Below are 14,696 nucleotides of genomic sequence, written 5' to 3' on the forward strand. Positions count from 1 at the left end.
TTCTAAACCACTTACACTAGATTCTGATCTTTTGATTATGGGGTAGGGTAGTGCATTTAATTCTCATCTCTCACTAATGTGTTTTTTTTTTGTTTGTTTGTTTTTTTCCAGTTATTATTTTATTTTAGGACCCATGACTATTCTTTTTCAGATATGTTCTGTATGTACATACAATAAATTTCCAAAAGATTTTTCGGAGAAGCATAGTGATATGGGTTTAACATATTAAAAATTAAAGAAAAAAAAGAAAAAAGAAAAAAGTTCCACTTTTAGACAGTTAGACAAGTTGAGGTATGACACCTGAAAGGAGATATTAAGATAAAGCAATGGATCTTGAAATCTGGACATCTCTTAAACTGCTATAGTACTTCTGACATCAGTCTCTTTCCTGTGGCTTTTAAAAAACAAATCAGTGTCCCAAATTCTGTTTTCTGTAAATACAGTTGGAGATTTAACACAAAAATATAAATTATTATTTTTTTTAATACTCATCATTTTTTCATCTTCATTCATTCTGATACACACATTTAAACAGTTTCCACTATTTCAGTTTTCTTGGTCAAGCAGAAATATTTATTATACTTGTTAAAGTTTATATTACCCTGTAGCAAAGCAATTTATTGTTACTATACATGGGTGACTTTCCTGATTATTAAAATACCATTAAAGTGAAAACTGTTCAACTCACACCACACTTCTTTCTAATTTTTTCCTGTTGTTGGACCTCGAGTGGAATATAACTACAAAATAATACATCTGGTTTTTAAATTGAGACATAAGAGTTTAACTGAAGTTGGACTACTTGAGCATCTGCTGCACTGTAGCAGGCTCAAGGGACTGAAACTATTCCCCAGGATTAAATCTTGACTATCAGCTTGTATCACAGACATAACAGGGAAGGTGAACATCACCCATCTTGAGCTGGATACAGCAAAAGGAAAAGATAAGAAGGCATCTTTCTCAGCTATCATCACTTCACTTGATATGACAGGTAATCACAGCCTGAAAATATTACTTCTAAATTCTTTTCAAATCAGAATGGAATCAGATTTGGGAAATGAGTGAACTTCTCCTTGTAGCCCAGAAGACCAGAGATGTTCTGTCCCAGTGGAACTGGCTGGTATTTCAGGCTGTGCAGTCCTGTGCTACAGAAAACCTTGCATAGAGAGTGTGCTCATTTGTTATGTGATTAGTACAACCTGCAGCTCTTACCATTAAGAGCTGGTTCCAGATACGTAATGGTTCAAAAAGCCCTGACCCCTCTTCAAGAGGACCGTAGGAGTTTAGGCTGACATTCAGTTGCTCTGTCAGGATGGGTGGCCCACCAGAAAACACTCTCCAGGGGCAGGAGAAGTTGGGGCTGCCCTGCTTCTGCAGCTCTGCTGTGAGCACCCTACAGCCACGGATGGTGTACAGGTGAAGAGCGATGTGCTGTACCTGATGTGCCTGGAGTTTTTTTCCACTGAATTTAGATGACAGCTTTGGAGAAAGTACAGTCATTTTTAACATTCCCATGGAATTTCACGTTACAAATGTACAAGGAGGAGAAGTAGGTAAATAATCTTTTTTTTTTTCTTTTTCAAATCAAATAAAAGCATATTGTTGGGCTCATATATTCTTTTTGAGTGTAACAGGAATGACAAGAAGTTTTGTTGTTTAGAATACCTCCTTTATGTATCTTTTTACAGAGACGATGACTTGACTCTAGCTAGAGTTTTACACACCCAATTTCCAACCAGCAGTGATTATTTATAGCTGAATTGTCGACTTCTGCATGCAGGGAACCACGATGGAAATGCTGACAGCCTACAGCCCATAAAAGCTTCAACGGGTTCTGCGATGAGTTTTGTATTTCTTTTTTCAGCATAACGCTTCCTGAGCTCTTTGTGAGAATCCTGTAAAATTAACACACAACAAAATTCAAATGCTTGTAAGCAGATAAGCGCGCTGAGCTTATTATGTCTGTGCCTTTCATTCACTTGCAGTTACATTTTCTCTATCATTTGCTGTCTTTGTATTGATAACTCACATCATTTTAGAGCTGTCATGAAATGAGATTTTCAATCTGAATTCACTGCATTTTAGGTAATATTTCCACATCTTTTTTTCTGAAATTGAAACTCAGGTCAAGTTGTAGACTGCTCTTTGCTGGCAATAAACAATTATACCAGTCCAAGTACACATTTTACTTCTTAATGAGCTGATTTTTTTCCTATTTCTTCCTCCCCATTATTTTAAAATGCAGAGGATGGTAATTTAGTTTGCTACACACAAAATCCCCTCCAGTAAAAAACACATTCTTCTGAAGCTGTAGTGACCAATAACAAATAAAGTTCAGTTCTTTGGGTGATGTCAAAACAATGCCTGATAGTAACAAAGCCAGCTGCTTTGATTTATATTGCCTTCCTCCAGCAATACAAGCCAGCATTCTGCTTGCCCTTTTCACTGCAGTTGCACATTAAGCTGAATGCTTTAGAGATTTTCTACAACAACTCCCAGATCTCTTTCCTAATCAGTATTCGACACATCTTTCCTTTTAGCAGATGCGCTATTTTTTCCCTTTGTTCCAAGATTCATTGTTCTCCATTAACTGCAGTTGCCATTTATTAGTCCAGATGCAGAAATGATCCAACGACCCCTTATGAGTCGATGTGTTTTCACCCACCCACACGTCTGTGCGCCAGCACGCAATAGGCCCTTGGATCATCACATATTTAAATATATGCACTGAAACTATAGACTGTTTACGTGAGATTTATGATGTTTCTGAAATGTACATAGGATAATGAAATGGGATTTTGAACTGTTAAAAGTAAACCTGCTTCAAAGCTAAAAATGCACTCATCTGGGCTTTGAGAGTAATAAAACAATACATAGAAGCAGATCCTCAGCTGGTGAAAAAGCTTGTTAGAATTAATGCTGTGTTGATTTACACCAGGTAAGAGTGTGATCAATTAAATCTGTGCTGTGAACTATATAATTTTTAATGAAATATTTAAATCTAATAATTCTTGGCCACACTACTTGTTTGGGGGAGAAAAAAAATGAAGAATAGAAACACTAAGGGAAACCATTCTTTAAATTCAAATTGGTAGGAAATGGAGTGTGTAATACTTAAATATTCAAACTATTGATAATATAAACAGGTGGCAACCATATAATATAAAGTACATTAACTTGGAATTCTGTAGACACTTGGAAGATAGGAAAATAGGATTTCACATCGTATTAGTTCACCGGTCCATGAAGTCTTATATCCTTCTTTCAACATTGGCTAGTAGATAATTCTTCAGTGGGAGGTAATCCCGCCCCTCATGATGCATTCAGAAATATGAAATGCTGTAAGACAGAAGTGGCAGAAAAATAAAGGACAAGACAGTAGCGAGAAAATTGGAAAAAGCCAACCATACGAGGTCATAGCTTTAATAAAGAGGAAAGAATCATTGTCTTAAAAACAGGCTCACTTGGGCATAGGACAGCTATAAGTATGCAGTGCTTTCTACCCCCAGGTTACTAACTCAGCTCATCCCCCCATCAACAACACTGCCTATAATTTATGATCGCAGTGGCCTTTGTGAATAAAGATGTTTCCACTTCATAAAATCAACAGAATTATCAGCACCCTCTCTTCCCCATCACCTATCAGGGGCAGCAGGGATAGAAACCCGGTGAACCTCCCTTTGCGACAGTCCCTCCAAGAGAGCACTGAAACGTAGTCAAGAGATGGCTGGGAAGCCAATATCAAACCGGCTGAAATACTGGCTTAGCTACCACATAAATAAAACTGGATTTATATTCAGTTAAATGTTGTGTCATGTTCTGACAGATAATACTTGCAGTTGCCAGGGGTTGTGAATAAATAAAAAAAAAATGAATCTGCAGTCATTTTCACACCAGAAACTGCTGTTTAAACAAAACTAAAAAAAAAAAAAATACTTTCTGTCCCTAACATTAACATGTTTGTAATATCTACACTTTTCTGTCCTGAGCAGGACAGAGCTTTCTCAGAGGACCCAGAGCCCCTTTGCAAGCCTCTTTCCAGGCCACGTTGGGTTGCTGCAAGAAGAGCAGCTCCTGCTTCGGCAGCCTAAGTGCCCTCCTCAGAGGACCAACTGTGGGGGTCAGCAAGCCACAGAGAGGCAATGTGGAGACCCAAACACCACAAGGAATTGGCAGAAGCCTCCACAAAACCCTTCAATCCTTTTCCATCAGAGCCAGAAGAAGGGAAAGGAAGGAGGCTGAGCTGGGGCTGCTGACGCTGACAGGAGACTACCTGCTTTATAATGAACATTGAACCAGGCCCTCAAAGAGGTTTATGCAGCATTTTTCTCCCTGACTGTTCTCTTGGAATTAATTATATCTCAACTCTTTTGCAATTGCTAGAAGGTAAGAGACATAGCACTGACAATTGTGCTAAGTTTAAAACACATAAGGGCGTGGGGCTGTAAGCATGTGTCTCTAGAGACAAACAAACGATGCTGGAGGGTAGCAGAGAGCATGGCAAGTGGTACTGATGGTGGGAGAAGGCCCTATATCACACATGAAAGGAGTCACCACTGCACTTTCTGCACTTTCAAAAGGTCTGCAGCAACCTGCTTGCTATATCTATTGCAGCCCAGGAAAGACTAAAGTATTTATCCATATTTTTTCTGTTACAAAGACTCAAAGTTGCCTTTTACTGCCATGGGACCATATGTGAATAGAACACATTGCAGCACTGATCTCATTAATCTCCAGAGAGCTGCTATAAGGCACATGATGAGAAACATTCAGATAATGCCAATTATTCTCATGAGCCTGGGACCATATGAACCTGAAAAGAGAGGTTATGGTTGGGGATGTGTTAGATTATCCTGAGCAACTGAATATAAACAGCTTACTACACTCCTGTCTTCATCACTATTTGATATGAGCTGGCATTGAGCAGCAGCTTTGGTGGAACACAGCCCTACACACAGTTTTGGTTTTCTCTCCCCTTCCAGAGGGGACAGAACACGTGCAAGTCAGGGGAAGCATCTCAATAATGAAGAGAAAATTTTATCTTTGTATGTAAATTAACATGAAACAATTTTCCAGCTAGATCTAGGGACAGATCCTTGTTAAACAGCACAGCCAGTTCTTTCTTTTGTTCCCAAATGATTATTTTACAACACACAAAAATAAAATGACAATTTACAGTGCAGTGGCTACAGAACTGTAAAGCATTCTAAAAGCTAAAATTGGGCAGAAGCTAATGATGCAGCAGATTTACTAAGCCAGATCTAGGCATATGATACAAAAATATACTGTCCAATAGTTTGTTGTTGTTTTCTCTTAATATATTTTGGATACAACAGCACACACAGCAGCATCATTTAATATATTAAATGATCCATCTTGTCATGTTATGGCTTCATCTGATATGATCCATTGCTTTACAGCACACTACTATGAATATAAAAAAAAAAAAAAAAAAAAAAGCTTGTAATAAATTACCACAGCATCTGTTTACTTTGCAGTATCTATTTACTTTCACATTTAGCCCATGCCAGCATGAGTCTGACTACAAAAAAAACATGTCCTTTTTTGAATCTTTGTGAGCACTTTATCAGCATGGACCACAAGATGTTGTGTTCTCTCCCCTAGACAAGAAATATTCCATATGCGACCAGTAGACCTGACATCTTGCTAATAGACATTAGCATTGGAAAAATCTTGGTCCATCTTTGAAGGTGACGAGTGTGTCAAATCCCACAGCTACCAGGAAGGGAACAAAATCATTGGGAGAGGCAGTCCTAGTTCCTTTCATGGAAAGATTCTTTCATGATATTTACTCCACTCTTGAAGTATCTACTTGAAAAAGAGCTTAAGCCTAAATCCCACATGTGGCCCTTGTGCTGTTCCTATAGCAGAGAGCAGCTGGATATCCCAAGAAGAGTGTTACTTCTTCACACAACCTAAAACTGTGTAGCAAAGGGATTGACCCTGGCATTCACAGCTGGGAATGTATAATTTAAAGGAAATCTGGAGATACTCTAAAAACTACAGATCCCACAAAAGTGCTATAATAGGGCAGACAACAGAAACCTCCTAATTTATGTATCAACAGGCTGTTCTCCAATTCAGGTGTGGATATAAACATAGTTCCAGACCAAGACTAAAATCTCTTCCATTTCTCATACCAGAATTCTTAAACAGTTTTTCCTCCTCCCATTGTAAATGACATCTTTTGATATGTTATCACATTTTCTCATACAAATTCCATTGAAACAGTAGGACAGCATAACAAAACACCAATCTATTCGTGCTACATTCAGCAACTAAAATTAAAGAGTTTTTTCTCCTACTTGATCATAATTGTAATATTTCAGATTCTTTCTACAAAGAGCAGAATTTAATGGCTGTTATGGATTTTTCACCCCCTTAGAGAATTTCTGCAAAATTCAATTATTTTTGGAGACTGCTTGAGTTTATATCTCACAGTGATGATGAATTACCTATTGTACTGGCTGACTTAAAAACAATACACAAAAATCAATTTTTTGACAAAAGGAAAGACACAGAGAATTCAGGACTGGCACACGCTGTCTTTGTCCTGATTTTAAAATGAGCTAATTTCAATCTCTTTGCCATTTAAAACCACTTTCTGTAACAGCATCTGATTACATTTCAGCTGTTTAGGTTTCCTATAGAGATTGACTTTGCCAACAAGACGATTTGCCATCAAGAAATTGTAATTAACTTAATGAACTCTGTCTTTTAAACAGTTGGAGATTTTAGAGCTAAGAGTAATGATTATCACAAGTATCAAAGAGTTTTGTTTTAAACATACATATTCAGTGCCAGATATAAGCAATTTGCATGCTAACATTTTCATGCTCAGATCTGACAGTGGTATTTAGGATTGTTGACTGTCTAAAGTAAGAATAATTTTATGCATCAAATAATAGCAGTAGTAACGACAATAAATAACACTGAAAATGGAATTTAAGTAATGTCGCTTATAACCATGTGTTTTACAGCTCAAATGTGCTAATAAAAGAAAAACATGGCACCAGTCTAGAGCTAGTGCTCTTCTGTGAAGCCCTGAGACAGAGTTTGAAACCAACTTTTCATTCTATCCGTGAATCTAAGAACAGATTAGATCACATACTTTAGGCTTGAGTAGCATATAAATTGTCAGGAAAAAATATAGGTAGCCTGAAGCTACCAATAAAAATTGCAGTACTGCCAAATGCTCAGACTTTGTGAACCAGCTGATCTTTTTCCCCCTCTAGAAGGATTTTCATATTAATCTCATACTAAACAAATCAAAAAGTATTGCACTAGTAAAACCTGACTTGGTGTACTGCTGTGATTTTACACGGCAAAAACTCAACCTGTTCTCATCCCTAGACAACCAGATGTTATGTTTTTGTGTGTCAGAAGAACAAGTCTAGTCACTGAGCAGACAGGAAAAAAAAGGACCCAAAAAGTCATTTTTTTCAGGCCAAACTGTAATATAGCCAAGCTGCCGTGCCTTGTACCTTCTGGCCATGTGGTCAACACAAACACCAGAGCGCTTTGCACTCCCAACTTTGTAGGAACAGAAACACCAGCACACTTACCACTGTGGAGTTAGACTTCAGATGAGCCTGAAATGATTATGTGATGTAAAACAATAAGTTTCCAGAGAATGGGCTTGAATGGGAATGACACCAAACAGCGACCAAGGAAATACTACTCTAAGACAGGCATGCAGCGTGCCCTCCTTCTGAGCAAGGCTGATAGTTGTCTATACTAGAGGTCCAGATATTTGTCTCGACTTTATTATGAAGAACATCGGCTCCGAATGTAATTTCCTGAACAGTGGAACCAGTGCTAAGGAATGGCATAAATATTTATCATCTACTTTCTTGAGAAAGTGGCCACTGTACCTTTTTGCCATTGGTGGGTGAGCTCAGCCCTATCAGCTGGATGCGTAATTCCTCCTGCCTCAGCAGCGCAGCACAGGACATCATCCCAGCAGTGCAGCTATACTGAGTCTCTCTAAGGTACATGTATTTGGACAGTCATTGCCTGCCTGGGGTTCACCTTTCCTCTGAGAAAACTAGGTATTGAGTGAGAAGGAATGATACATCTCAAAGTAAGGCATGCATGGCTTGCATTGAAATCTCAGTGGCTGCTTGCTGATTTTAATGGGTTACCTCATCTCAGGCACTTTGGAAAGACAGTTCTCAAAAGGCAATCAACATTTCCTGAGAAAGATCAGTCTCCCTGCGATGGCTTCATGCTGGGCATCTCTCAGGACAGAGCTACCTTGCACGGATCAGGCAAAGAGACTTGTCAAAAAAATGTGTTTGTTTTCCACCCAAGCAAGGCAGCATTTATCCCGTCTCAGGTTTTTGTTATTGCTAAGATACAGATATTCACATTCTAAGAAACATGTTCCTGTTTTTAATGTCACTCCACAGACCTCATGCCATAACACATGCACAATTATAAGGTCACTGAAAAGCAAAAAAAAAAAAAAATTACACCTTATGCATGGATGTAACTTTGTATGAACAAAGCCTTCCCCAGTGCCTCCCACATTGGTGAGTTTCTAGAGGGAAGCAGTAAGAAATTCCTCAACTCAAAGGTAAAACCAAAAGTTTTCTTACTGCCTAAACTGCTGCAGGAAGCACACCACAAATTGTAGATTAAATCTGACTTCTCCTGGGTTTCTGTGGCACACAGAATTAAAACCTGTGTAAAGCCCTATAACATCACAGAAAAAAAAAAAAAAAAAAAAAAAAAGAAATAGAAGCTACAAAACAGCAAATATTCTCAAAAAAAGACACCTGTGCATAAAAGTACACCTCACATCTAAAATAACTGAAGCCCAGAGACTTGCCCTGGACTTAAGCAACAAGTTTTTTGTTTGTTTTTGTTTTTTGTTTTGTTTTTGTGATCTTCTTCCAGAAAAAAATAAAATACTGAATGAATTCATCATTTGTGAGACAAAGTAAAATATTCCCTGCCCTGTTTTAAAATGCACATACAAGCATCCACACACAGACGCACAATATGGGGGAATGAAGACAAATCCTGACACGGCAAAGTGCAACCAGCTGACGATATTTTCTGACATGTACCTCGAGGGCAGAAATCAGCCCCAGTGGCTGGGCAGGCTTCCCCTGCCATCACTCACCTCTGCTGATAAGCAGTCCTGCCAGCGGCACTACGGGGCTGCTCCTGGAGCTGCTCCTGCAGCTTATCTCAGCTGCCTTCATTTCTGTGAAATTCTGGCTGCAAATGTAACAGCTCACTTACTTTCTGGAAGGTTTTATTTTATTTATTTATTTATTTTTAATCAGGATACCTATGACAGCCACCGTTCAGCAAATGTGCTTTTTTGCCTTTTCCTAATAAACAATTACCGAGAAAATGATCGGAACAAATGTAATTTATGTGGACAAGCAAATGCGTTGCGATGTAGCTACGTTATGAGACAGGCTCAGCACCTCCATGTACTGAAAGAGGAAAGATCAAGAGTTATTATGCTCAAGAGGATGAGGACAAGGTTGTCACCATTCAGCACCATTCCCCTACATTGCCAGGGGCAGGCACATTTCCATACGGCTGGTAACATTAATTAAGATTGCCTTTTAGGGAATTCCTGTAGGGATCCACACTATCCCCCAAGTTAAACACTGCATAAGCAGAAACATGCAAACAGTGCAGTTTTAAAATTTGTGAGGCAGAACACCATCCCACCTACATCAAAATAAGTAAATAAGAGATGAAAGGAGAAGAAACAAAGCCACAGAGAGAAGAAATATGAAAATCACATCCTTTTAGTAATATCTTTACTGTTGTTCATAGATATGGTCCAGCATCTACCTACCTACCTGTTTCAGACAAATGCTTGTTTGTTTTTTGTTTGTTTTTTCCTATCAAGAAAAACAAAAAGGAATTCAGAAAATAAAAGTAAAGCAGACATCAGTGAGGGCTGCAACTGCCCTACAAACAATATCCACTCAGGACAGTCATTGACCATATTTCAACCTGCAGCCTTCTGCATTTCTTCATTTCTTCCTTTTCTCAGAGGTTATGATACTTCCTCACTTTTTGGTTTCTCCCCATTCTCATTAAATGATACTAAACCTCATTTTTTGATAAAAATCTCAGCCTGAGTCTACTGCAAAGGGACTGCTCTCCTGACTTGGCCTCTTCTGCTTCCATAATAAAATGGGGAGAGAAAAAAAAAATGCAAAAGCAGAACTGGTAAAATCAAATGCCTTATTAGGAGAGTTTCTCTAGTCTTCTAAAACCTTCACAAGTTTTATTAAAACAAGTTTTACAGACTGGTCCTGGGAAGCTGACACAGCTGGTGGGGTGGAGGAGTGGTGGCACAAGGGAACCCCAAGGTTTGCACTTGCAGCCCTTGCCAGAGGAAAGGAGGGAGGTGAGCATCGCTGTGCTCCAGCAACGTCTCAGCAATGCATGGGCCCCTTGAGGGCTGTTAGAGGTTCATAAAAATCAGATTAGGTCAGCTACAGCTAGGGAAGCATGAGCCATTGGGCTGCTGTTGAGCAGTGTCAAAGCCACCAACACTCACCTTTGCCCTTTCTCCTGTGGTGACAGTGCTCAAATACAAATACTGGATCTCCTTCTAACCTGGTTTTGGAGACTTTCAGCTCCTGTAAATCTTCATCACAGACACCTGCATAACCTCAGGGCTACTGCATGCATGCTACGAAGAAAAGCATGGTCTGACCTTAAACAGTGCTGTAGTCTCCTGGGCTTACTTCCAGTGCCTCTGTATGTGTTCCCAATTTTGGGCAAGCTTGAATTTTCCACTGGCTTTGAACACACAAATAAACCAGCTCACCAGCTTCAGAAGCACCCGTAGACTCATAAGCAGTTAGCTGCAGCTGTCATTTTACACAAATGTTTCTCACTGTGATCAACTGGAAATGCAATGTGCTCCTCGTTGAAATCATGCTTAATTGCAGCCAATTCCGGTGCTATCAGAGGAAACGTTTGCACATTTCCTTATCGCAGACCCACTGGCAGACACTGGTTTCCCATTTATTTCATACTCAGTTCAAAGCTGCCTTCCTTGAAATTCTCCACAGACTGTTTCCAGTCATCTTCACAGATCTTGTGCCCATGCTAGTTTCCATTGAAGTCACTAGGCAAATTTCCATTGATTTTAATTGGACAGGCTGTTTAACCTTTTTTTCCTCTGGTAATGAAACATGCTAAGAAACAATTCAAAACCACATAGCTTGGGTCTCTTATTTTATGGCAATACTGAACGTCAGCTCATGTCCATCCTATGTTTCACAGAGATTTACAAATAACCACACTTTTGTGCATTTTTCTCTTGATATGTACACCACTTGTGAAACTGAATTTTGTTCTGAGATTTGTTTGAACAGGACTTTTGAAAACAAACAAAAAAAATACTCTGCATTATATATTATACTGAGATATAACGTATCATATCTTGATTAGTTTGTCTAGTAGTCCCTTCCCTGACCCCAGGCATAATAATATAATTCTCACATAATTATGAAAATGGTAGAACATACCACAAGTGTTCAGACTGTGAAAGTTTATTCTTATATTTTGTCTTAATGCTGTCCAAAGTACCAGACTATCTGAATCCCCAGACTTGCTTCTATGCAATGGAGAATTATAGGAGGGTGAAAAAAGGACATCTACATGGTCCTCATCCCTCTCAAGCTAATTGGAAATAAAAGAACAGGAAGATGGCTGGAGAAGTCCTGTCAGGTGGCAGTGGTTAAGGAGACTTGCCGAGTCCCACAATGAATTGTGCCTCAACTCCAGGCATCTCCCAGGGCTGGCACTCCCTTCCTGCCTTCCCTTCCCTCTTGGGAAGGAGGATTCCTTATCTTTGTCAAGTTCTATGAATATTTTGCTTGCAGTGTTAACAAAGGTCTGATTTCACTCAAGGGCTGTGACTGAGCCTATTCAGGGTGGTTATTATGACTGCAGTAGCATACGCCAAGAGTAAGATGCCTTCCATGGTAATGAAAAGAAAACCACAACAAAAGAAGTCCAGAAAGTTCAAGTCTACCTCAGATTCACTGGTTTCTGTGCTATTCTTTCATGCTATTCATTTACTCACAATGAACTGCTGCAGAATTTAAACACATTTGCTCTGTTTTTTCCTCTATACAAAACAAGGTTGATTCAATGAAGAAAAAAAAAAAAAAAAAAAAAAAAAAAAAAAAAAAAGCCAGGCTGTCTCTTTGAGATTCAAGTATCTTGATACAGATACTACCCAACAGATAAGTGAAGTTCATTAATTACCTGGATTGCTCACAAAATTAAGTCCTACCAGCATCAAGTTCCAAAATCTTTGTCTCTGAAAGAGCAGTACTTAATAGGCAGTACTGAATATTTAATATTCCTCTCCATCCAACAGAATGTTTATTGCATAGGTCTGTCATGATATGACTGGATTAGATTAAAAAGCTAACCATCTGTAAACTGAACCATGTTTTTAATGGAAAAAAAAAAAAAAAAAAGCTAGTAATTGTGTGGTGAAGTAAACCAAAACGTTAACTGCTTACAGTCACGTATTTCTGGGCTAGTGGATAGGGTGATGCAGATAAGGTCTAATAAAATATTTTTACTGATAGCAGAAGTGTCATTGATAGAACTGGAAATTAAATTCCAATGGTAAAATACCGAGAAAAAAGTGATGGTAACCAAACCTGAAAGAATGACATTTCTCTTTCTGGTTTAAGTCCAGGTGATGTGAACGAGCATGTTAAAACAAAGCTGAACAAACAAAAACTATCATCACATGCCTCATAAAATGTGGAGCTCATGGCTCATAGAGCCTTCCTTAATACATAAGGAAATCAGTACTGGTTTTAATCTAATATATCCCAAAATTAGGTTCTCAAAGTCACACAGAACAGTCCTGATGAGACCCCCCAACTTTTGCTTCTTACTCTCCAATGCAAAATGTCCTCTCAAATGCCATAATGAGAACTTGCAGGAATGAGACTCTGGGGAATTTCTGAAGTGTTAGAAACATGCAACTATTGTGGATTAGTATTCCACACAGAGCCATCATTTGCAGTGTTTGCACTCTTTTTAACATTCCTTTTAAATTAAAGGCACAATAGGTAAGCTGGCAGCATGCAGATGGCTTAAAGAGTTTAAAACATCCTTATTCATAGTTTTAATATAACAGAAGCTATTTAGAACCCAATTTTTGTGCTCTTTGAAAGGTAACGGGATTTGTTCTGAACACTAAATTCAGCAGGAAAACAGCAGGTAATTTGGATTAATGGGTTTGCATATTTTAAATACAAATAGTATGAGTTAATAATATCCCTTTAGATATTCAAACATACCTTGAAATATAGACATCTAGCTGTGTAGGAAAGGCTACAATGGAACAAAACTGTAATCACTATGGAATAGGCATGGCAGAAACGTGCCACTTAGAAGAGTCCTGAAGTAGATCCAGGAGAGCGCTGTTGCACTCAAATGCATGCAGCTAGGGGCAGATGAAAGATGCAGACACTATTCAGTAGGGCACTTTTTGGTAGAACATGGGAAGTTGAAGTGCATAAAGGTAATCAGACATTTAACAAATTAATAAATTAATAATAATAATAATAAAAAATCTAAAGCCTGTGGAGTCTGTCAGCAGCAAACACTGAAGGAAGGCTGAACTCATGCTATAAAGGTATCCCTTCCACTTGTAATTGTAAGTCCAGCCCCATCTTCAGAGGCTGATTGAATTTCTGAGAAAATAGTATGCATTTGATATATTCTGGTTTATAGTCTGCTGGTTTCCAGAAGTGATGGTCCAGGTTTCCTTTCCCTCTCTGTCTGAAGAGGATCTAACATGTCAGAGGAAAACATACTGCCAAAGAGCAATGGGCCATAAACTGTAAAGTCAGCCAGAGATGGAGGATACTCTTTGCTTAGAGTAATGCAGGGATTTGGGGGTTTCCTCTTATCTCACTATTGTGTCATTTTACCAAAGGCAACTGCTGATGTTGCCACTTTGAAAGAAAAGATCATAAAGCCAACCTTGAGTAGACTTGTTGCCCACCACAGCCCATCCTGCATGTAGGGAAAGAGACCAGCTCAGGTGGATAATGTGTTGTCTTCTCCTTTGAGGGCAGTTCTAGGTATGGAATATTAGCATCAAAGGCAAGGTGACACATTCATTTCTTTCTCTATCTTGGCACCTTAAAAAATTCCCATCCCTTCCAACAGTGTTTAAGTTGCTGACTGTAGGTGCCTATGAGCACATTCACGATGGAGCATCACAAGTTCTACTTACTAAATAGTACAGTGCCACAATCTAGGGAGGAAAAACCAAACAAACAAACAACAATCCAAACATAAACTTACCCTATTATCTTGCTGTCAATTATCCTTGATGGGTAATTGCACCAGTGGCCAGGGGAAAATGCTGGCAGGTGTAATTGCTGGCTTCTTTTTCTGAGGTTATAACCCCAGACTTGCACACCCTGTCATCAGGTACACACACACACAAAACATTGAATAAATTATGAGCTTCTGCCCTGCATAAATAAGGAAGCTTTTAATTGAAACTGGATAATTTTACTTGCTAAAACCATTTTACTTCCACTGCTTCTCTAACCGTGCTGGGTGATGGGAGCAAAGATCTTTACAAACCATGTGGTCTCTTGTTAAAACATACAGGTGCTAGTACAGAATATCATAAG

The 14,696-nt window shown here is 38.8% G+C and overlaps 1 long non-coding RNA gene across 3 annotated transcripts in view; it reads right to left on the minus strand.

Annotated features, from left to right (window-relative positions):
* Nucleotides 1–285: 285 nt before the first annotated feature.
* The window catches only part of LOC110354237 (uncharacterized), a 46,907-nt gene continuing 32,496 nt past the window's right edge, over nucleotides 286–14,696 (minus strand). Inside the window, exons 4-5 of one of the 3 annotated variants that reach the window (XR_011812590.1) lie at nucleotides 14,359–14,477; nucleotides 1,910–3,339 (exon numbers count right to left, since the gene is read on the minus strand). This is a non-coding gene — a long non-coding RNA (uncharacterized lncRNA). The other 2 variants (XR_002405908.4, XR_002405909.4) reach the window with 2 other exon arrangements.

This window comes from Anas platyrhynchos, chromosome 13, assembly GCF_047663525.1.
Source record: "Anas platyrhynchos isolate ZD024472 breed Pekin duck chromosome 13, IASCAAS_PekinDuck_T2T, whole genome shotgun sequence".
NCBI lineage: Eukaryota > Metazoa > Chordata > Aves > Anseriformes > Anatidae > Anas > Anas platyrhynchos.